The 22,505-nt window shown below is 38.4% G+C and overlaps 1 long non-coding RNA gene across 1 annotated transcript in view; it reads right to left on the bottom strand.

The window, feature by feature from the left end:
• Positions 1-7,168: 7,168 nt before the first annotated feature.
• The window catches only part of LOC120443159, a 50,147-nt gene continuing 34,810 nt past the window's right edge, over positions 7,169-22,505 (bottom strand). Inside the window, exons 2-3 of the long non-coding RNA XR_005615199.1 lie at positions 15,901-15,997; positions 7,169-7,291 (exon numbers count right to left, since the gene is read on the bottom strand). This is a non-coding gene — a long non-coding RNA (uncharacterized LOC120443159). The remainder of the gene's footprint in view (positions 7,292-15,900; positions 15,998-22,505) is intronic.

The raw sequence follows: 22,505 nt of genomic DNA, 5'->3' as shown, positions 1-22,505 counted from the left end.
TTGGAAGAAACCAACACTCAAATTAAGACTTCATCCATACTTTCTTTCCATGATTTTTAGGACTTAAGACAGCGAATGTTGTGGATTACATGCAATCTTGCTGATTTTATTGTATCAGTTTGACCAAAACTAAAATATACTGAAAGCCATTTTGAAACATGATTTTGAGTAAATTTTGGGAGAAATGACTAAATAACACAGCAGGATATAGTCCACATCTGTGTAGTTTAAGTAAGGACCTGCCTGGATGGATCATGCAGGGGAGAACAGACATGACAGCAACCTTATAGAGGTGAATGTACTCGTGTATTGGCTGTGCTATTGCATTAGGGAGGTCACAGATTAAAGTTTGCGAGCTCCAAAGACAAAAACTATTCACTTCTGCAAACCAAGCAGCAGGTAAATAACTGGTGGTACCTTCCAGAGGAGGAGGTGGTACTCCAGTGGAATTTGCAAACAGCCTTGACGGATTGTGAGGTCTATCATTTGACCTCCTAACAGACTTAATCACCTTAACCATGATGGTATTTCTTATCTTGAACAACAAGTAGACCACTACATACAAGTAATAACATTTCGATCTGTAACTGCACCCAGGTAACTTCTACAGTATTTACCCTGAAAGACCTCTCCTCACAGCCTCCAAACACCACACATCACACAAACAGCTGTTGCAACACATGCTGCTCAGCCATCAGCTTGTACATGCGGCTGTTTAAACAGGCCTGAAGGCCTTTCATATCACTACAGACAAAGACTAGCACATGTGGACCAACCAATAAAGCCCTAACCTCCGACACAGACACATGACCTTAATCTCCCAAACGCGAAGTGCAGCAGGAAAGAATTTAACAATGTAAAAACACAACAAAGCAAACTTACACATAATCACTCTCACCACAAGTTCTAAACATTCCTGATCTGCTGTTGATGAAATGCTTAGCTTTGTTGTAGTAAGTGATAAACTTCAAAAGACACACTTCAAAACTGCATTATTATTGCAACCTAGTCAATCCAAAATGCTTCTTTTTGATTTTTTTGGTTCAATAAAAAAACAACAACAACAACAAATAAATGAAAAGGAAAGAAAGAAAGTAGAAGAAAACAATGTGACTGACTGCAGGTAAGCAAGTTGTAAATGCACGCTGAAAAAAACTGATAATAATTTCACTTTTTTCAACTCCTGTATTCAAAAGTAACTTATTGGTTTTAATGTTTTAATGTCTTTACATCAGCAAGTGCACAAATGTCATGCCCTGACATTTGTCTCCTTTAGATCAATGTTTTGTTTCCACCAACTTACTTTAAAAAAAAATCATAGCTGTTGACAGAGAAAATTCCTGCTTTTTGCTCCAAAATTTCAGAATGAGAAGTGTTCAGCAACCACAAACACTATATAAGCTGCCACGGTAATGATGCTGGTCAGAGCAGCGAACCATGAACTAAAACCATTTATAAAGTTTCAGAAAGCTGATGTGGACTGCAGACTTGTATAATAATGCTTTAAGTCAAATTCGACTTCTCTTCAGTACTGACATAGGGGGAGAAGCGTGTACACTCTGGACAGAACGCCGCTCCTTGCAGGGCCAACACACAGAAACAGCCATTCACATTCACATCTGTGGTCAATTTAGAATCACCAGTTGACCAAACCCAATGCACTTTTTTGCATTGTTGTAGGAAGCCAAAGGGCTCATGGAAACAAGTCCACACAGAAAAAACAAACAAACAAACAAACAAACAAAAAAATGCAGAACCTTCTTGCAGGCAGGTTATAGTGCTAACCACCACACCACTGTACCAGAGTGGTGATCAAATGAGCAACCAGTTTCACCTTGTTACACACTGTATCCCACTGTCCACTGGCATTGGTAAAATTACCATCAGCCTTTGAGCCAAGTTTTTGAGATGCTTTACCTTGACCAGATCCTAAAGGTATACTCCAGTATAGTTGCTCCATCCTACTACTGTAGAGATGCTTGAAACAGAGATTTATTTAATATCAAACATTATTCTCATTTGACTTTAAAAGCATTTTTTATATATATTAAGTAATTTACAGTACTAGATTGGGAAATTAATAAAAACAAAATCAACTTCACTGTTCATAAATTACATTTAGGTTAACCACTCTTTAAACACATAGTCAATGCAACACTGTAACACACATAGCTGTATATCTTCTCATCATTTTGTACAGTTTTCCATCACCAAACCCCATGCAGTTCTTTGGCAGGCCTCCAAATCATGTGGTCCAATTTAAGAGATTAGACCCACAAAAAGCACACAAGACCAAGACAAATGGCCCCCACCTGATCTCCCCCTGCATAGCTTTTGGCATCGCAGTCTGCTATAGAGACGTCAAGTAGTGCGAGAGGGAATGTGAAACCTTAGCATGTTCCCCATTTGGCACGTTCCTGAGGCTCCAACACAGTTATGAGGCCACTTCATAGGAGTGTAAACTGTGTATTTAAAAAGCCGTCATTGTGGGACTAACACTGGCCCTGGTGTAGGTTGTTAGAATAACTGAATGACACAATGGTTTCTTTTCTAAATAAACAGATGTGGGCAGGCTGTTAAAACCTTCATTTTTTTCCTCTTCCTCTGCATGTCTTTCTCCCCTCCTCCATCCCATCTGTATGTTGCCCCCCCCCCCACACACACACACCCGGTCACTCACTTTCTCGCTTGGACTCTCACCCTCTCGTCCACCCTCCATCCATATGTCTAAGAAAGGCAAAGGGCCGGTTTCCTCATGCAGCTGTTCAGTACAAGCGGCCCTCTATTCCAGCCTCCACAGTGAAGTGATACTAGTCGTCTGCTCAGGCTGATTAATTGCGTGTCATTCTTAACTCCTGCAGGACCACTGCGGCTCTGCAGTTCCTTTAAAATACCCCACCACTCCACCTCCTTCCCCCATGCTGCACATAGAGGAAATGAACTCACCACAATCCTGCTGCCACTGGACTTCTATCAAATCTAATTCTCAGTGAAAGATTACTTTGTGGATATCAAAAAGGTTGAGGCTGGTCAAAATTATAATAAGTTCTCTAAACGGTTGGTGAAAAGCAGTTTACTCTACAACAACTCAGTTTCAGTTTCAGAGAGGGAGAAATCCTGATAATACTGCTTCAAACTGAAGCTGGAACTCAAATCAATATCAAATTCAGTCTCATTTACTTTAATTTCATTTTTTAAGCCATATTCTGTGATTTAATAAAAAAAAAAAATCTATACAATATCTATGCACATACACTTGTTAGTGCATATCAGTATAAATTTTCAGTGCATCTGTTTTCCATCGGTCCTGTACAATATAAATCAATAAATCTTAATCTAAACTTACCTCGATGTACAAATAAAAGTGAAAAACTGTCAGGATCTTAGGAAATAAATATATTGCACAGCAACATACCAGCAGAAAACTGTACTGTCCTAAATACGCAGTCCCTGAACAGTTTCAGAAACATAATGTATGAAACACAGAACTTAGATTAGCCACTCTATTTCATGATTTAGTCAACAACATTTTCAGTTCTCTACTGATATTTTCTTTGTTCCTCCTCCTTTTGGGGAAATTAATTACCAGATGTAGAAAACTTTGCTTGACCTGATTTTTTTTCAGTTCTGTAGTAATTCATGACCTACTCCAGACAATCGCGTTTTTGAAGCGAACGTACAAACTGGAGCAAATAAAAGTAGAAAAAAAATAAAAATTTCTTTTGTTTTGGAACTTTGGCTGGAAATATACCTGTAACTGAAAATAAGTTAGGAGCTTGAAAACTACCGAAAAGATAAGCAAACGTATTTATGAAAACTAAGCTTGAAGTGTGCTTTAAAAGTCACAACATTACAACCACTGTTTGCTAGTGTCCCCATAGTGCAAGAGTGCATTCCCAGCTGGTTCTGCTATGCTGATAAGGCAGTGCTGCTGCCTGGTGACCAAATAAAAAGCATATGTCTGACATAGCATCAGAGAGGCATCAATCCTCTGTGAACTCTTGACTCTGTGGGGATTACTGTGGATAAGAATGATGTGATCAGTCCACGTACTGCATACTTTGAGGAAACACTAGAGATATTTTGGAGTATCAAAATCCATACTTGTACTTTGTAAGTTGATTTTATTTCTCATTAAAAGCCATAGCCTTTCCTTTAGCAGAATGTTTTTGGGCGTTTTTTGTTTTCCTGTTTTAGAAAAACTGTATTCATGCTTTAGTTACTGTGGCTTTAAAATTACAATGAAAATTATACACTATTTTCAAAATAATAAACTGTGTCCGTTCTCTTGAGTCTATGCATTACTCCCTACATGTGGTTTAAGCAGCCATTTAAAGGACAATCAAGATACTATTAATTGCAAAGTTTCTGCTGAGCTGAGTTGTGGCTATTTGAAGTACACAGGATTTGAATCCACAAATTCCCTTTTTTCACCTTCCTTTTTTGTTCTTGATAAACAACTTGGCCTTTGGCTAAGGGTTTAGTGTAGACAGCTCATCAAGATGACATGTTTTAGACAAGAGCCGTAGGAAGAACAGAACAAAAAAATTGTAAAAAATACTCTGCTGAACCAAATGTCAAATACAGCAAATCTCTAACACGAGATTGTGTTCGCACAGCACCCTGTGAGATGTATTTTGGATTGTGAAACAGCAAAGGGACAAAGCTCTGCAATCATAACTACATCAGTTTTTGTGTTTTTTTAAGAAGACATACAGTAATGTGAAATTCTTTCCTCAAAATGTAATGTCTTGGCAAAAGGAGATTTCAATATTAATGCAAAACAGTCTACACACACATTGTAATGGACTGGGATTTTCAAAAGTACTTTATTAAATCATTTCTCAAGTACAGGTTCAGCACATTGGTTGTGAAATCTAAAATATCTAAGATAAGGTGGATTAAAATCCAGTACATCAGGATGAGTCATTCGTATACCCTGAAGGCCCACTCATAGGTTTCTCAGCATTTTTCTTCTGAGTAGGAATTCACACTTGCAAATGTTAAACAAAAAACACCTCAGTGCTGATGTTTTGTCACAACATCCTCCGTCAGTATCTGCTTTCAGCCGATAACAGCCAGGCAATAACTCTACAGGGGCCCCCAGATGGCTTTGGACAGATTCATCACAACTAACACCCCAGGTCAGCTGCAGGTAATCCATCAGGGCACGGAGCTAATTCAGCAGTGTCAGGTAGGAGCAAAATAAGTCTGACTTTTTCCTGCACTCAGTTCAGGCAGAGGTTATCTCTCTTCTGATGCAGTTTACGGCTTCTTCCAAGTATTTAGCCCTGTGCACACGTTGTCCCTTGATAAAATAGAGTTCAGTGAAACCCTTAAAGATAGATAAAGGTTTGCATGAAAGTATGTGTAATCTGTAAAAGAGGTTACACACATGAATGTTTAAATCACTGCTATTATTCTCTTACAGCACCCATTTGCTCCCAGGAGAAAATGCTCTCATTTACTCTCATGAGTGTGCTGTGTGATGTGGTAATGGACTTCAATATCAGGAACAACTGACAAAAGTAAACCACTCAACAGCTTCATTACTCAGCACTCTGGGCAACTCCTAACATGGCTGTTAAGTGAGCCATATGAGCTGAGGAGGATCCCATGCTCTTGCATCTCAGTTGCTCACAGCAACTCCTAACAAACAAATCCCACAGCCTTCAATAATGATTGGAAAGAATTAGGCAGCAGTTCAATCTAGAAAAAAAGTCTTCTGTGAACCTTTATATCAGTAGCAAGAGAAAAATGACCAACAAGCCATATTTAATCTTCTAGCAAGAAAGTTTTTTCTCAAAAGTTCACCTATTATTCCTTATTTTTGGTAGTTTATGCTACAATGGTAGATGCACATATTAAACATAGCCAAGGTTTCAAATAATGAGGTCAACTTGCAATCCCTATGAGCCATAAGCTCACATAAGACACAGCTCCCAACAGCTTTTCTATTCTTAGATCTTTATGATGAGAGAAAGGGATACCCTTAATATAGCCATCTTCTGCTTAAATCTGTGGCTATGATCACATCAGCCTAGGAAGAGAAACTGAAATGATGTGTGAGAGAGAGCAGATGCACTGAGAAGCTGCACCAAAGCCTTAGGATAAATAAGGATTATTTCAAACTGTGAATCATACAAAGCTACTTTAGCACAATCCAATGGAAAAAAAATATTTTTTTTGCACTGTTGCAGGATAAACACATGATCATAACATATAATCATTAGGCATGTGCAAACACAACTAATGTGTTTTGAATTATTTTCATATTTCATGCTAAACTGCTTAAACATTCTTACTGTAACCATTGCTACACTGATTTATATTTATTTTCATTTGTACTATATAAACATGTGATAATAAGCAACAGTCTCAAAGACTCAAGCACAGCTTAACCAAGGACAAGTGAATACAGAAGGTAATGATTTCTGTCACCCCTGACAATTACATTGTTAGCTATATCTGACTAAACTTCACTTACATTGTCAATGTAAGCAGGGGTTAAGAGCTTTAGTAACAGTCACTGCACAAAACAGCTGAAGTCCTACTGAAAAATACTGCTATGACTATGAGCTTTATTTCTGCATGCATTTATAAACAACAAAAAGCAGAAAATATAGACTGCTATGCCACATTGTGCCATTAGAACCAACATATATTAACATTTATCATTTATGAACATGCTTTATAGGGATGATCCTGCAAGATGAGGATATTATTATTAAGATGAAGAGCCAGATTACTCAATGGGCACGTGCCCAAAAGCCAATGTACAGTTGAGAGCCAAATGAAATAAAACATTTCCAAAACTGTATTCTGTAGAATTGATCTTGAAACCATATATTAACAAAACATAATCAAAATGTATGATTGACAGAATACAGTCAAATACAGGAGTATGTTTATTTTTTCATCCAGTTCAGGATAAAAATGCTGCACTTAACTTTACATTTTCAGTTAACTTCACATTCAGTAAGACGGCATGCAAACTAATCTGGTAGTTTAGCTGTAGCAGCAGCTCACAACTGCAGTGGATTTATGACTTGAAAATTTATTTGTATTTAAATGAAAGGGTTAGGCTGCCCTCACCAGTGAAGACCTGCTGGACCTTACAGTTGAAGAAGTGGCACTCTATTTTTTTCTATGAAAAGGGGGGGGGGGGGGTATTTCTGTACTAAGTGGACACATCCCAAAAGTGCTTTTCCCAAGAAAAGCTCTCCGAGCTCTGCTTCATTATTGTTTCAACACTTATCTGGGAGCGGGACTGTGGTACTGGCAAGATGTGCTGAAAGAAAGAAAATAAGACATATAGAGAATGAGAGCAGAAGAAGATAACAGGTGTGCATGTGCTTTGCACATAAACATACACTAATACTGTATTATCATTAAAAAAACAGTTCTGACTGACTCCATTTAAGGTTCTTAAGAGCATTTAGGGAAGTTGCACTATGACGGTATGACATTCCTGTATGTCTGATTACTGAAGAAACAAGAACAAAGCAAAAAACTGAAAAGATCCTGGTGAGCATTACGCCAGAAAGAATAAAGTTTTTCTGTGTTGGGAGGGATGTGTAACAGCCAAGGTTTTTCAGTTAAAGTGAATACCCTTTATGAGACAAAAAGAAAAAAAATGAACCACTACCTATGTCTCTGGGAACAAAGTCTTTAAATTAAGTCAGGAAACTCTTTAAATCACTATTTAAAACTATTAAAAGTAAATCAAACACCACATAAAAGCTAAATTAGGAGTAATAAGGTCCAATGGCATGTGTTTAGTTCAAAAGTTGGCAACACTAAAGAACTGTACTGGCCTGGATTGAAAGAAGAAAAAACATAGAAGTGCATCATTTGCACAGAATATATAAATATCAGAAGGATATAGTTCTTGGATTTAAATATGAGTTAACCACAAGCCTTATTGTTTAACTGATAAGGCTTGTGATTAACTGATGAGAGAAGCTGAAACCTGAGGTGGAGTAACACTCTTGCTAGCAGAGGAGCTTTTTCCTTTAAGGAACACAGCCTAACTCAATTGGATTGTTAAAATTCAGGGCCAGTCTTAACATTAATATTAAGAATGGACTATCAGACATTTTCTAGTAAAGACTCTTGGGACAACAACAACTGATAGAAGGATGCAGACTAATGGCGAGGCCACATCTCCACTCTATTAAATACAATATCCATCATTACAAGCGACACTGAGGCAAAGGGGACATTTGGCATAATTGTGGCCATTTCCTGGACCCAACCCTGCACCCTGGCTGTCTCTATACATGGAGTCTGGCAGTCTGGGCCCATATAGACAGTGCAAGCACACACATCCATCCAACACACAGCAGACCTCTAATCCAACTGTGAGAGAAGCTGAACAATCTGCTCCTTCTTCTGGCGTTCCCTGTCCAGACATATTTTCTCCTCCAATCTGTCCACCCCAAATGAAGATAAAGGGGAAAACCACAGCCTGATTTATCAGTCAACATGGAACTATCTGAAAGTCCCTTCTAAATATTCCTGGATAATGTCAACTTGAAGACCCTTCTCTACCCCCGCTGATTTCTTTTAATCTATCTCCTCCAGACATATTCCTGACAATACTCAAGAGCACTAATGATAAGGCCAGAATTTCAAAGTTAGTACTCAAGGGTCTCTATTGATGTTGTTACTATAACAACATGGCTAACCGTGGACTTTAGATTACTGCAGAAGAACCTGTGATAATAACTATAAAAATAAGCTGACAGTTTGTTCTTAGAAGATGCCTGAAGGGATCTCTCATGTGAAGAATGCCAGAGAGTCCACAGTCAGGTTGTTTAAATTGGAAAATAATACAAAAATCGCTATAGGCTTCAGTTAATAAAGCTGTTTGCAGTGTTAAAATCAAATTTTGCCTGGGCATGTTTGCTGATCAATACAAATAATGATATCATATTATAAAATGTGAAATACAGTTTTCCATTACTTTTTACCAGAGGGCCACAGATCAGCTATCCAGTGAAGAGCTGATTTTATTTTTTTACTTTCAAACTCCACAGACGTAAACTTGTGCAAATTGACAATTAAATTTGTTTTAGTGACAGTGGCCCAGTAAATAACACAATATTTATGATGGACCTTTATTTTTTATTTTTTTTTGCATGTATGATACATGCACAAATTTATCACACACAAGGGAGAAAATGAAATTGCTAGTTGTCACATTAGCCTAATTGATGTCAATCAGCACAGTTCAGTCCACAAAAATGTGATTAAATAAAGCTACCCTGATATTACTTGTAACTGGCATCAATTCTTCTTCATGCTAGAGATGTGTTAATGTAACATCCGATATCTGCTGAATCTCACAAACGTGTTTTGACAAATCTGGCATGCAGTGGCAGCTTTTGTTTTGTTTTGGAGTTTTTTCCCCAAGCACAGTCAGCAGATTGATAACCATGTAATCAGTTTAATCTCCTTTACGAAACATGCACAAGACAAAAACACAAAAAACAGGTTAATGTACAACAGTCGGAAACTGTCACAATTTGTGTCTTATCACTTGCTGAAATAGTGACAGTTCATTTCTGCAAATGGATGTTGCTGATTTCATTGGAGTATTGCATGCTTCCAATTCACTAACAAATTGGTCCACAAGCTTAAAAGACAGTAAAACTGAACCAGCAAAATTAACTAACTGTATGTTTCAGCTGTCTTCAGGTTTGTTTGTTTTTTTTTACAATGATCTATCTACACTGCTAGGCAAAAACCTTGAGCCAAGCACCATTTTTTACATTTAGCCAGGAAAATGGGAAATATAAGCAGTGATTTATTGAAACATGAGCAAACACAAATGAAAATACATTACATAAGACAAAAAAAGAGTTTTCGTTGGCTGTTTTATTTTGTTTTCTGTCAGGGACAATTTCACACTGCTTTGATAATGTTGAGAAATACTTTAAGATGCCTTTTGTTCAAGACCACTTTAAAAAATTCTGAGAAAGCAAAAATACAAAGAAATAAGACTTTTCCACATATGCTGAACAAACACTCAACTGGTGAATAGCCTTAAGTTTAAAAAGACTGGTTCTACTTCAGCTAAACACTATAATCAATTCCTCCTTACACAGAAAAGGTCAGCATGCCTGGTCCTTAAATCTTTGATATGCACCACACTCAGGTCTTATCATAAAAGCATTTTCTATGGTTTAGTAAGTCTGCTCAAAGAGGAAGAAAGATACCCGGACTTTGCTTTGAACTTCAGATAACATGGTCTCCACATGTGTGCCAAGTGTGTGTGTGTGTATGCGTGCACTTCTACTTCAAAATAAAATTAAGCATAAGAAACATTTGGCAGTTAAGCACAAAGCACTTTTCTAAATGTTGTTTTTTTTTTTGTCTTATACAGGCATTATGGAAAAGAAACACGATTAGGTACACTGTATTTTTAATTTGCTCAGCCACAGATGTTAAGCATCAGCACACTCACATAAAAAACATAGTAAACATTAACCAATTTGCCACATCATGGTGCAATTTATCTTGATTATAATGCTCTTCACAATCTAAAATTCATTCTACAGGGCAAACTTTCCTGAATGAAGATTTCAGAGCCTAAAGCATTCTTTCTAAGTGACCTGATTTTTCCATTAGCCTCCACTCAACTTTCTGTTTTAGAGTTTTAGAAAAGCAAAACCTGATTCACACATCTTCCAGTTTCCCTACCTGACAGGAGCAGCTGCACCTCATGACATATAGACGATGTCATTTCCAAAATTCCTTCAGTGCTGCACTGCTCTCACCATTTCTGTCAACGCTCAATATGATGTTCTAATTTTACCAAGGCTGGTACACCTGTGCACACTGAGCATTCACTCTGTTGGTCTCTCCCCTATATTATCAGTTGAAACTGGCAGATCCTAAACGGTTGTATCTATGTATAAAAGGAATGTTTACTAACTTGACAAATTTAGTAGTCACTTAAATCAGGAAAAGACTCACACATATATATGCAAATATACATAGACAGATAAACCTACAAGTATTATACAGACACAGAGAGTGGCCTGGTACCAGATAACACAGGGAACCCCCTCGGAGTTCCCAACACCATATGCAGAGAACCAGAACCTAACATTTTGGCTGCACAAATACCATACATATAACTCACTGCATGAACAAGGAGCAAAGTTGCCAGTGCAAAATGCAGAAGTTGGACAATCCACAGGACAAGGTACTAAGATGAGAGGTAAATGAATGACACTGGGGACCAACACAAAATCAACCTTGACGAAGCCTGCAGGTATCTAAACAGAGTTTGTTATAAATAAATAATATCGCTATTCAAACTTGTCTTCCACACAAACTAAGCAAAAGGGTCACCGACTCTGACACAGTTTGCAAACAGAAGACGTTATGGCTGACAAAGAACCAAATAGTCCAACATCCTGAAATTTCCTCACAAGATGGGAAGCCAGAGCAGGACGCAAAGACTTATCAGTACAAACCTTTGTGTTGCCAAGATGGTTTTGTATGCAAGAGACCCATGCACGACTAATTTGATTATGACATAAATCTAACTAAATCAGAAGTATAGTGATTTGCATCGTGGATTGTGATTTGACCCAAAAAAGATTGTGATATGATCTTTTGGCCAGACTGCCAACCCCCTACCTCCAAGGTCTTGTTAAGGACATGGAATGAGCTGTACAGTCCTTTAGGTAATGGCCTGGGGATGTGCTGGAAAGGAACTCTACCCTTCTTGCCATTCCAGGCAGAGCACAGCAGGACATGCTCAGTATCAATGGCAAAAGCAGGCAGACAGCAAGCACTGATGCATAAAACATGAGCCTGAGAAAGTTAGGGCAACTGAGTCAATTATCATTTTTGGAAGTACATGGAATAAGTTGCTGCAACAGATCGTATAAATTAGCGCTTGGAAAACCATATAACCATATAACGAAATAATTGGGCATTTTGAACCAGTAGCACAAGCTGAAACTCTAGGAAACAGACTCAGTCATCAGAAAATGCCAAACAGCTAGAGACCACAGACAATGAGACTTCAAGACTTTTGCATAAAAAAAACAATAACTTGCGAAAAATGGCTTTGTTAAGGAGTGTTAATGCTAAGACAAACACATATAAACAAGCATGTAGTCAAACTACTGTGTAGTCCACAAAGATACTGCAGTTTTGTATAAATGCAGACGAGGCCAAGAAAGTTGTTTTGGTTGAAACCATATGGGACTCATTTGCAAGGGAACTTCTGGCATCGATTTCAGGGCCTGGTTTTGATGTGCAGATAGGCACAGTACACATTTCGGTCAACAAGAAACGATTCCAAAATAAATGTGTCACTGTCACTGTAATAGCGAGGAAAATTCCAAACCTAAACCATAAGCACATTCAAATTATTTTTATTATATTTTTCCATACCTCAACAGAAATATGAGGAATTGGCTTAGCCCATATTTTCTACTTATTCCATTCTAAAGTCAAGAAAGAAAGAAAATGTCAAAAGTTTGAATATATTTTGTCTTTAACGTTGAAAGCGGCTTTTTATGGCAAGATATTGCAGTAATTTGAGTTGATTTAAAAAAAAAAAAGTTTAAAAACAATTTTAACAGTAAAGTTACAGTGAACGTTTCACAGTCCAACTTTAACAGGCAGATTTGTGTCTGCTTTCCTCTCCTACTTGGATCAAAATTAGTCTAGGGGCCTGTTCTGGGAGAACTTAGGCTCCAGCAGGGACCAACACAAGGTTTAAGTCAAAAACTCTTTTGTTGCATCAGCTACTCCTGGAGTCACCTTAAATCTTTAAAAACTGTTTTAGATAGAAGCCTCTTTGTGACTGACGAAATTTAGCTGCGACATCTAAAAAATGGAGCCAAACAACCATTTGTGAGGGGTCTACTGATTCAAGTTCAGTTGGATTACCATATACTATTTTACTTAGGCTTTTAAGCCGTTTAGTTGAGTTTCTAAATATCTGAAAAGGCAAGGGTCAATTTGAACACAGTTCTCACAGTGAAAAACAAGCGCACAGTGTTGGCCATAGGTCCCCAGAGCACTCAAGTGTAGCTGCCCAATCAGACTCCCACTGTTAAAAATCCACATGAAAAACAAAATTTACTAGAAAAAGTACATAAAATTGCTGCAGATTATGGTGAGTGATGCACTTCTTTGATAATAGCACAACATATCTGCTTTCTTGTAATCTGGTGTGTTGCCCTTGAAACATGAGCGATTTACTGTAATGCCCTTACCATGATGGCCATGATGAGATTACAATCTGAGTAGCTATGAGAATGCCAATTGCTTTAGATGTGACGAATTACAAGGAAAACAAGGCATGCGCATACACAAACACACACATATAGTAAAAATGCAGACTGTATGGCACCAAAATGTGCAGCATTACATAGCTCATGCTTTGTGAGAGCACATACGGTGCCCCTGACTGGGCCATAAAAAGTAAACTGTACTTATAGTGCACTGAAAGAAGACACTATAGACGAAAACTAGATTAAATATTGAACCTTTCTCAAATTTCCATAAGCCAAGTTCTTGCACTGTTAAAGCTGAAAGAAACAGCAGAATCTCTGCAGCCAAAACCACCTTTAAGCTTAAGTAGTTTCATGGCAGATTCAGAAATCCTTCTCTAAACTCTGTAAGCAGTTTTCTTTGAAAAGGATAGAGCGAACATTTTCTTAAAGACTCAAATGAGTCAAAAAGCTTACACAGTCTTGTGCAAAAGCCTTGACACTCCCTTCATTTATTTCCCTAAATGTAAACGTAGTATATAAGGCCAAAACAGTGTTTGTACAATTCTAACAAGCCTGAAAGTCAATATTTTGTATGACCACCTTTATTCTACAACACAGCCAGCCTGCTAGTAGCTAAGTAGCTTTCAGATTTTCAGCAGCTTTCACATCACTTATGCCAAGATTTCAGCTGACTGCTTTTTTGGAATTACTTCATTGGTTCAAAATGCCAAAGATAACATTTTTGTTCTTTTTTGGCATTTTTCATAGATTGGTCTAAAGAAATGGAAACAAATTATGTGTTTCTGCAAGAGGCAGATAGCAACAAAACTGCAAAAGATACCATTTAAAATTGGTTCTTTAGTATGTTATCTGTTGGTGCCTTCTCATTCTTTAATGATTCATATATCATTATCAAGTGGCACATAAATCCGAGGTACAAGGACATGACTGAAAATGAATGAAAATCAGCCAATGTCTAACTACAAACTTTGAAAGCCCTTCAGAAAGCCCAGAGAGCCGTTGTTCAAAACCACTTCCAAAATTTTACAAGTCTGGCTCCGTGGAAGTAAAATATAAAGAAATGCGGGATGTCTTTATATTTTGTGTTTTATATTTTAGGTTCTTCAGTTGCACACTCTTGGCATTCTCTCGATGAGCTTCATGAGGTAGTCACCTGAAATAGTTTACTTTTCTTTCTTTTTTTTTTTTGTTGTATACTTTCCCTGTAAGGAAATTACTCTCTGCATTTAACCCATTCATCACTTGCTTGTGTTTCTTGGCCCAAACAAATCTCTTCTGCTTGTTGCTTTTCCTTAGTAGTGGCTTCTTAGCAGCTATTTGAGCATAGAGGCCTGATTCGTTCAGTCTACTCTGAACAGCTGATGTAGAGATGTGTCTGCTAGAGCTGCAGAGGTGACTCTTGGTCTGCTTTTCCTGGGGCAGTCGTCATGTGAGCCAGTTTCATCGTAGCGCTTGATGGTTTTTGCGACTGCACTTGGGGACACATTCAAAGGTTTATCAATTTTCTCGACTGACTGACCTTCAGTTCTTAAAGTAATGATAGAGTGCTGTTTCTCTTTAGGTAGCTGATTGGTTCTTGCCAAAATAGGAATTCTAACAGTTGCCCCTCTAGCAGCTGTGTACCAACCTGACTTCTGTGCATGCAACTGATGGTCCCAAACCATTAACAAGGCAAGGAATTCCACAAATGAACTCTGACAAGGCCCATCTGTGAAGTGAGAACCATTTCAGGCGACTACATCATGAAGCTCATTAAGAGAAGGGTTTGCAGCGCTGTCACCAAAGCAAACAGTGGCTACTTTGAGGAATCTAAAATATAAAACATTTTTAGAGTTAATTATCTGTTTTTTCTTTCCTACATAATTCCATACATCTTGCTTCATATATTTGATGTCTTCAGAGTGTATCTACAATGTAGAAAGTAGTAAAAATAGAGAAAAAACATTAAATGAGAAAATATGTCCAAACTTTTGACTGGTAATGTACATCACTTTAGTATTTATTAAAATACAGTTTAGCATAACAAATGGTAAATGGCCTGTATTTATATAGCGCTTTTCTAGTCCCTAAGGACCCCAAAGCGCTTTACATATCCAGTCATTCACCCATTCACACACACATTCACACACTGGTGATGGCAAGCTATGTTGTAGCCACAGCCACCCTGGGGCGCACTGACAGAGGCGAGGCTGCCGGACACTGGCGCCACCGGGCCCTCTGACCACCACCATAGGCAACGGGTGAAGTGTCTTGCCCAAGGACACAACGACCGAGACTGTCCAAGCCGGGGCTCGAACCGGCAACCTTCCGATTACAAGGCGAACTCCCAACTCTTGAGCCACGATCGCCCCAAATGAGCTCTTAGGGTTTGCCTAGCAAAAGTCAGTTATAAACAAGTTACAGCAAATGTAAGAAATGAAGGTGTTGGGTTTGAAAAAGAACATTTGAAAATCCTTTCAACTAACTGCAGACAGAAGGGTAAAACCCTGCTGGAATTTCTTCACTTCAGCTGAATTTGACAGATTTAAATCAAAGTATCTCCACAAAACTTCTTTCTATACTTCATGACACCCTAATAAACCACAAAGAAGGCTTATTCTTTGAACAACAACAAAAAAGCATGCCGTACCTTCTTATTCTGCAACCGATGTCTCTTTCAACCTGTAACTTCAGTCTACCAGCAGCTGCACACCCGCATGAAACTGCCTCCATTAGAGATTCACTGCCTGCATCAATCAGAAAGACAGAGAGAGATTAAGGATGGAGTGCAGGCTGCTGGCATGCACTCACAAGTCAGATTTCACATTAACATATTAATCAGATGAGATATATGGGATCTCTAACATGCACTGAGACTCTCACTATCTCAAATAAAAAATATTAATCTGAGGTCCTTTAAACAGTGAGAAATTACAGAGATCTTATTAGAGATAAGATAAAGATGAATACTCATTTTCTATGGAGTCTTGTGAAAAGCTAAGTGCACCATTATTGCATCCATGTGAAACAGCCAGTTCCTGATAATCAAATGCACTTGATTAAATGATCATCAGCAAGTGTGGCCATCTCAGTAAAGCTGAAGAAGACTGTTCAATTCTCAGAAAAACAAAAACCCAAGAGCTACATCTCAGGCTTGACTCTGTCAACCATGGTGGTAGAATGTGAGGCAATCGGTCCAACAGGTAAAGCTTGGTCAAAACTAAGTTGTGCAATCAGAAAATGATGACAAGCACACCAACATCTCTAACAGAATGACTCTATTTCTTTTTCAGTCAATGTCCCACTCAAAGTCTCAGCATTACTGACATGCTGTGGTGGGCCTAAACACAGCTGTACATAAATTAATGCGCACAAACATTAAGTAACAAAAGCGATATTGTAAAAAAAAAAAAAAAAAAAAAAGAGTTTGCTAAAATTCCTAGACAATGATGTGAGAGAATAAAGTCATGCAGAAAGTGAGTATTTCAATTTATTGCTGCTCAAGGTGGTTCTATAAGCTACTGAATCATAGGGTGCACTTAGGTTTTCATAAGACTGCATAAATTCCCTGTAAAAACCCTTCTTTTTCACATGACTACATTTATAGCAGCAGGAAAAAATCCACTGCCCACATTACTCATAATGAAGCAAAATGTCACTCAGTGCAAAGCTGTGGGTGATCAGTACGTGTGCGTGCATGCCTGCATGCGTGCGTGCCTGTGTGTGTATTTTAATAGTTTTTGGACATGGCACCAAGCATTTAGGCTCTGGGCCCATATATGATACTAGTTACTTGGATAACTGCTTGTTGGTTTTGCTCTTTTGACTGGATTTTCTGTCAAAGGAGTAGAAAATAAGAGCTGTGAAAAGGGAAACTGCACCATTGTCAGTTGTTGGTACATATTTAGAGAAGTGGTAAGTTTTAAGAATTTTCTGTAGTTAATATCAATTCACATTTATGACTTGAAAGTAAGGGCCAAATACTTGAAGGGAAACAGGATACCTAAACTTCTGTTGGTGACAGCTGGTCATGGAGAGCCAAGAGAGAGAGGGGGGATGCAGCTGCAGCCTTGCTGCATGATGGTAGGGGTCTAGAAGCAGATGCAGGCTATAGACTGACTGCAACATGATAGCCATTTTGAAATACCCACATGTTTTTTTTTTTAAATAAATAAAATCACTTTTTTTCCTTTGTGTTCAACCAACCTTTTATCTTATGTTATAAAGCTTACACCTTTTATCCAGATGACATTTTGTTGTCCTTAAAACCACTTCCTGTACTTTTAACTTTACGTCTTTATTGCTCTGCTTATTGTGCTGTGTTAGAATCCACTATTTTAAGAGTTTCTGTCATTCTGCAAAGAAAATTTAGATTCCCATGACTAGATGTGTAAAACAATTGTGTATTAAATTTCAGGATTGTAATCTTGCTTTTGTCCAATGACTGCAGGTTTGCAATGACTGAAGAACTTTGGCATCTGGATTGGAGGAAACCTAATATATCTCTGCCCCAAGGGGTTTTAGGCTATAGCCTCCTAAAGCCACACTCTAATGAAACCAGCAATTTTGGTTGTACAGGAATGTTACATGAAAATTACTTCAGGCCAGTCATAGATTATCTGTCTGTGAAGAGAAATAAGCTACTGATTACTGAAATTTGTAAGATGTGCTTCCCTGATAGCTTGTACTAGCTCTGTTGTCAAGAAGAACATGAATACAACAGAAAGAAAATAAAGTTTCTTAGTTGCTATGTTGCACTGTGCTCTTCAGACTTTGTTTCCACATTAATGAAACTACACTTTAAGTTCCAGCAATTGTCTTGCTATAAATTTCACATTATCATAAAGTATGTGTATTTCTTGCAGCACTGGGAAATTTCCATTAGCCTAAGTCTTTAGTCGAGACCAACAACATTATCCAGTAACTTTGACATTTTTTTCTGTAATTGCACAATAATACAGACGATAGTATCTCAAATCAAGCTCTAGGACTTGGAGCCACAGTGGGGTGAAAGAGATATTACAGGCTGAAAGTGATAAAGGAGAAACCTCCCTCACTGCCCTGAATGTGACCCAGACCTGCTGTTTCTCAGGGAGGTCAATCCCAGGAGTCCTGGAACCCAGAAACTCACACGAATTTTATCAACTCTTCAGCCAAATCTGTTTGATTACTTCTGCATTTCTCATGTTTGTCTTCTTTGACAGCTCTGGGAAAAGTGAAAACTGCACTGAACTCAATTTGGGAATATTACAAATGCCCTTTTCACATCACAGATTGTTTCTAAAAATATGACTATATCATTTATTTCTGTGTAAGTTTTGATAGTTAGAGGAATAAGTTTGCTTTGAAATACATTATGCCATTAATAATACATTTTCAGCCAGTGATTATCAAGCACACGTTATTTTACAGACATTGACCATTTAATGTTAATGTTTTTAATGTTACCAGTTTAAACTTTCAGTTCAATACTTGATTGCAAGTCCTCCAAAAGGAATGATGATGTCGGTTGTTCTTTCGTTGTTACAACTCATAGGGGCATGATGCCGGCATGAGATATGCCTTAAATAAAGATGGGAAAAGCAATGGGTTACAACAGTAAATAAATATCTGCAAGAAGTGATGAAGGCAGCAGGCAGTTAGTTAGTTAATGAGTAAAGCAGATGTTAATTGCAGTGACAATGATAAGCTCTTGAGTAGATGTACCAAATTTGATAGATCAAAGCACTGCAAGCACTGCTGCCGACTTCTTGTTTGACAACCTTGCTGCAAAAAAAAACCTTTGCTGGTGTCAAATCTAAATACCAGATAGAGACAGAAACTAAGAGATTTAAGAGATTTCCATACTTTCATAAAATTCAACACTTTGAGCTTGTATTGATCCAAGGGATGTAATATATATCTCATTTCTGAAACTTAGGCATATTGTTCTAGATGTAAATGAAGTTTATGGTGCTAGAGTGTTTGAGATACAGACAGAGTCACAGTCCCTAATCACTGCACCGGTTTTCAAAGATTAGTACACTACAGTTCTATAGGCTGCTCTAGATGCAAATAGCAGGATATAAAAAAGCAGTTTCACTATTGGTAACCTAAACAGCATCATTGCTTGCCCACATTTTTTAATGCTATGACAATGTTATGGTTAAGGTCTGGTTAGGCAAAGCCACAAAAATAACTTGGTTAGGCTTAGGGTAAGACCATGGTTTGGGTTTAGATTATGTGCTTTGCCACAGTGCAAATAGTTATTAGGAACGGGTTGAGGAGCATGACAAAAGAGTTCAGTGTTGACTTGGGCTTCAGGTTCTCCAAAATTGAATTCAATTGAGCATCAATGGATGCATTTAGAAAAATCCACAGAGCCCCCATCTCAAAACTGCTGCCACCATCTTGGTCCTTGAAACCACAAGAGACTTTCGGCAAGTCTTGTGGAGCCTCAACTGGTCAGAGTTCGCTTTGGCACCACAAGGTGGACCCACACAATACTAGGATTAGGGACGCAGCTGGTTTTACTGTTGTGTCTAATTAGTGTAAATGTTATCAATCATCTCATCTAACGTTTAACCCGGAAGATATTAAGCTTATTCCACAACATTTACTAACCATTTGAGTCAAATATTGGTGTCTATTATATTTAAATTATATGTAAATTTTGATTATTCTTTCTTTACATAGCAATAATCTCTAAACAGCATGTAAATGTTTCTATACGTTACCCTAGGCTGGACATGAGTTACAGCTGGTATAATGTGGTGGCTGTTTCACTTTTATCACTCCAATTATAGTTAAAAACATGACGCCTACATAAGTGCCTGTTTGAATGTTCACTGGTCAGAGGGAGAGAAAGGGAGAGAGGCTGCTGCAAAGGGAAGCATACACTCGACATTGTGAAGTGAAGGTTTATGAAGAGCCTATCCCCTCAGCAGGAGATGTTTTATTAGCGGTGTTTAAATGACCGGCTTGTTAAACATCAAGCGGCAGGTGGGCAGCCAGGCTACTGCGGCCTTTAGGATCCGCTGCAATGCTACAACGCTGGCTTTTTTCACCCTCTTCTGAGCTTTATTTGACATGCTAGTGTGTAGACAGGGTTGTTTCAAGACACAATAATCACTTTCAACTTAATGTGAAACCTTATTCCCACCTGTGAGTGTGTGTTAGGTCTCAGGTGGTTCTAGGTAGTTCAGTATCTTCACAATGTCAGAGAGAAAAGAAGCAGGACAGGAGAAGAAGAAGTAAGATGAACAATAAGGTTTTCCTGAGGTCTGTAGGATCTTAACACTTAGACACATGCAGGGAATGCACATAAAGCCTCTCATGGATATGCAGTCACGCACAAAAAGCTTAAATTAACATTTTTAATTAAATCAAAAGCCCCCTTTTGGCATGTTAGTGTTTAAGATGTAATGTTATTCCTTTCTAGACCATGGGAGCAAATGAAAAATAATTGATCCCCAGAGATGAGAGCTGGAGTCATGGAAAATATGGGCGATTAACTGTGTTCTTTGATGATGATGGTGCAGATGGAACATCAAGAAATAGAAAAAGATGTTAATTTATTTTAGTATACAGACCGTTATTTCTGCACATCCTGACTGATCACTTAATTTCTTTTGTTTAAGATTCTGTTCACTGCTCATGTCAAGTTCAGTTTTTTTGTGTGTGCATGTGTGTGTTCTAATAAAAAAGAATCATGCAATTACTGATTAAAGACAAAACAGGCAATATTTAAATCAGTTTTGCATTTGGCCAGAGTTGGTGTCACTACTGGTATCCTGAGGCAATAGTTGGACCCTACAGAGGTTGCACAAGTAGTCCAACCCTTTCAGTGGCATATGTCAATATGGTGCCATTGCCATATGTCCCGTCTCCCCCAACACAGTGTCAAGAGGATGGAAGACATTCCAGGAGAAAGGTAGTTATTCTAGGAGAGCTGGACAGGTCCATTAGCAGGACTGGTATCTGCTCCTTTGTGCAAAGAGGAACAGGATGAGTACTGCCAAAGCCCTACAAAATGATCTCAAGCAGGCCAGTGGTGTGAATGTCTCTGACAATCAGAAACAGGCTTCATGAAGGTGGTCTAAGGGCCCAATGTCTTCTAGTTACCATGGCCTTAAAAGGCAAGTTCACCAAGCGGACTCTAAAGCAGGACCCAGGAGACAGCAACTTAAAGTTTACAAAGTTTATTAATACAATAGAGAGTTTCACTAGGGAATTGTGTGAGAGGGAGGTCTCAGCAGGGTCAGACTGGCCGCATGGATTCATGGTTCAAAAGAAGAGGAGATGGGTGCTAGGAACTGCAAAGACTGAGACTGAATGGCAGCACAATGGAATCACAGTTGTATTTTGAGATTCACAGAATGGTCTTACTTGAAAATGGTTGGAAGAGCACTCGGGAGGCAGCCACTAGGGTAACTCAGATCCGAGGTAGTGTGAGCAGACAAGTGAATATGGAAGGTGAGTAAGTGAGTACCCCTCCATATATCCATGGAGGGGTATACAGACCTCTACAGGCTAGGGAACATCATCCTGACTGTTGTTAAAGATTGGAAGGTTGGAAGGAAATCCTTGGATCCACTATCAGACCCTAAGGTGGTGCAGTGGGTCCTGGGTTCCTCCTAGTGCATAACAATGCCAGGTCTCATGCTGCGAGAGAGTGTAGGCAGTTACTGGATGATGAAGGAATTGATATTATTCACTGGCCCCCAGTCAATGGCACCTGTCTGTCCTAAATCCAATAAAACACCTCCGGGATATTATATTCCGGTTCATCCAAAGCTGCTAGACTGCACCTCAGACTTTTCACATTGATTTTCTGGGTATCTTTGAATTCAACGTTCTGTAAGTTGATAATTTTCATTTGCATCAATCATGTGACATCCTTTGTCATCCTTTGTTCCTGTTTTATTTTGATAAGTCACTTGTTCAGCGTAAATCATGTTCAGGTTTGCTTCTCCTGTCTTATCAGTTAGACTATGATTCCCTATTGTGTATATATTCTCTGCATCTACATCCGTTGGGTGTTGTGATCTCACTTATTCCCCATATGTGTGTTTTGCCTCTTAGTTTAGGTTTCTAGTGTATTCCAAATGTTAGTTTTGTAAACTGTAATTCCAGCAATAAAGCTGTGTTTTTGTTTATTAGTTCAGTTTCCATCTTGCCTGTGAGTCTGCATTTTACATGACAGAAGACTGTGACCACAATGGACCCAGCAAACGTAACCAAGTATTAGCAACAAGCAATTGCCTCCTACCTGGG

This window comes from Oreochromis aureus, linkage group 12 (assembly GCF_013358895.1).
Source record: "Oreochromis aureus strain Israel breed Guangdong linkage group 12, ZZ_aureus, whole genome shotgun sequence".
NCBI lineage: Eukaryota > Metazoa > Chordata > Actinopteri > Cichliformes > Cichlidae > Oreochromis > Oreochromis aureus.
This window is presented reverse-complemented; position numbering and strand designations above follow the sequence as displayed.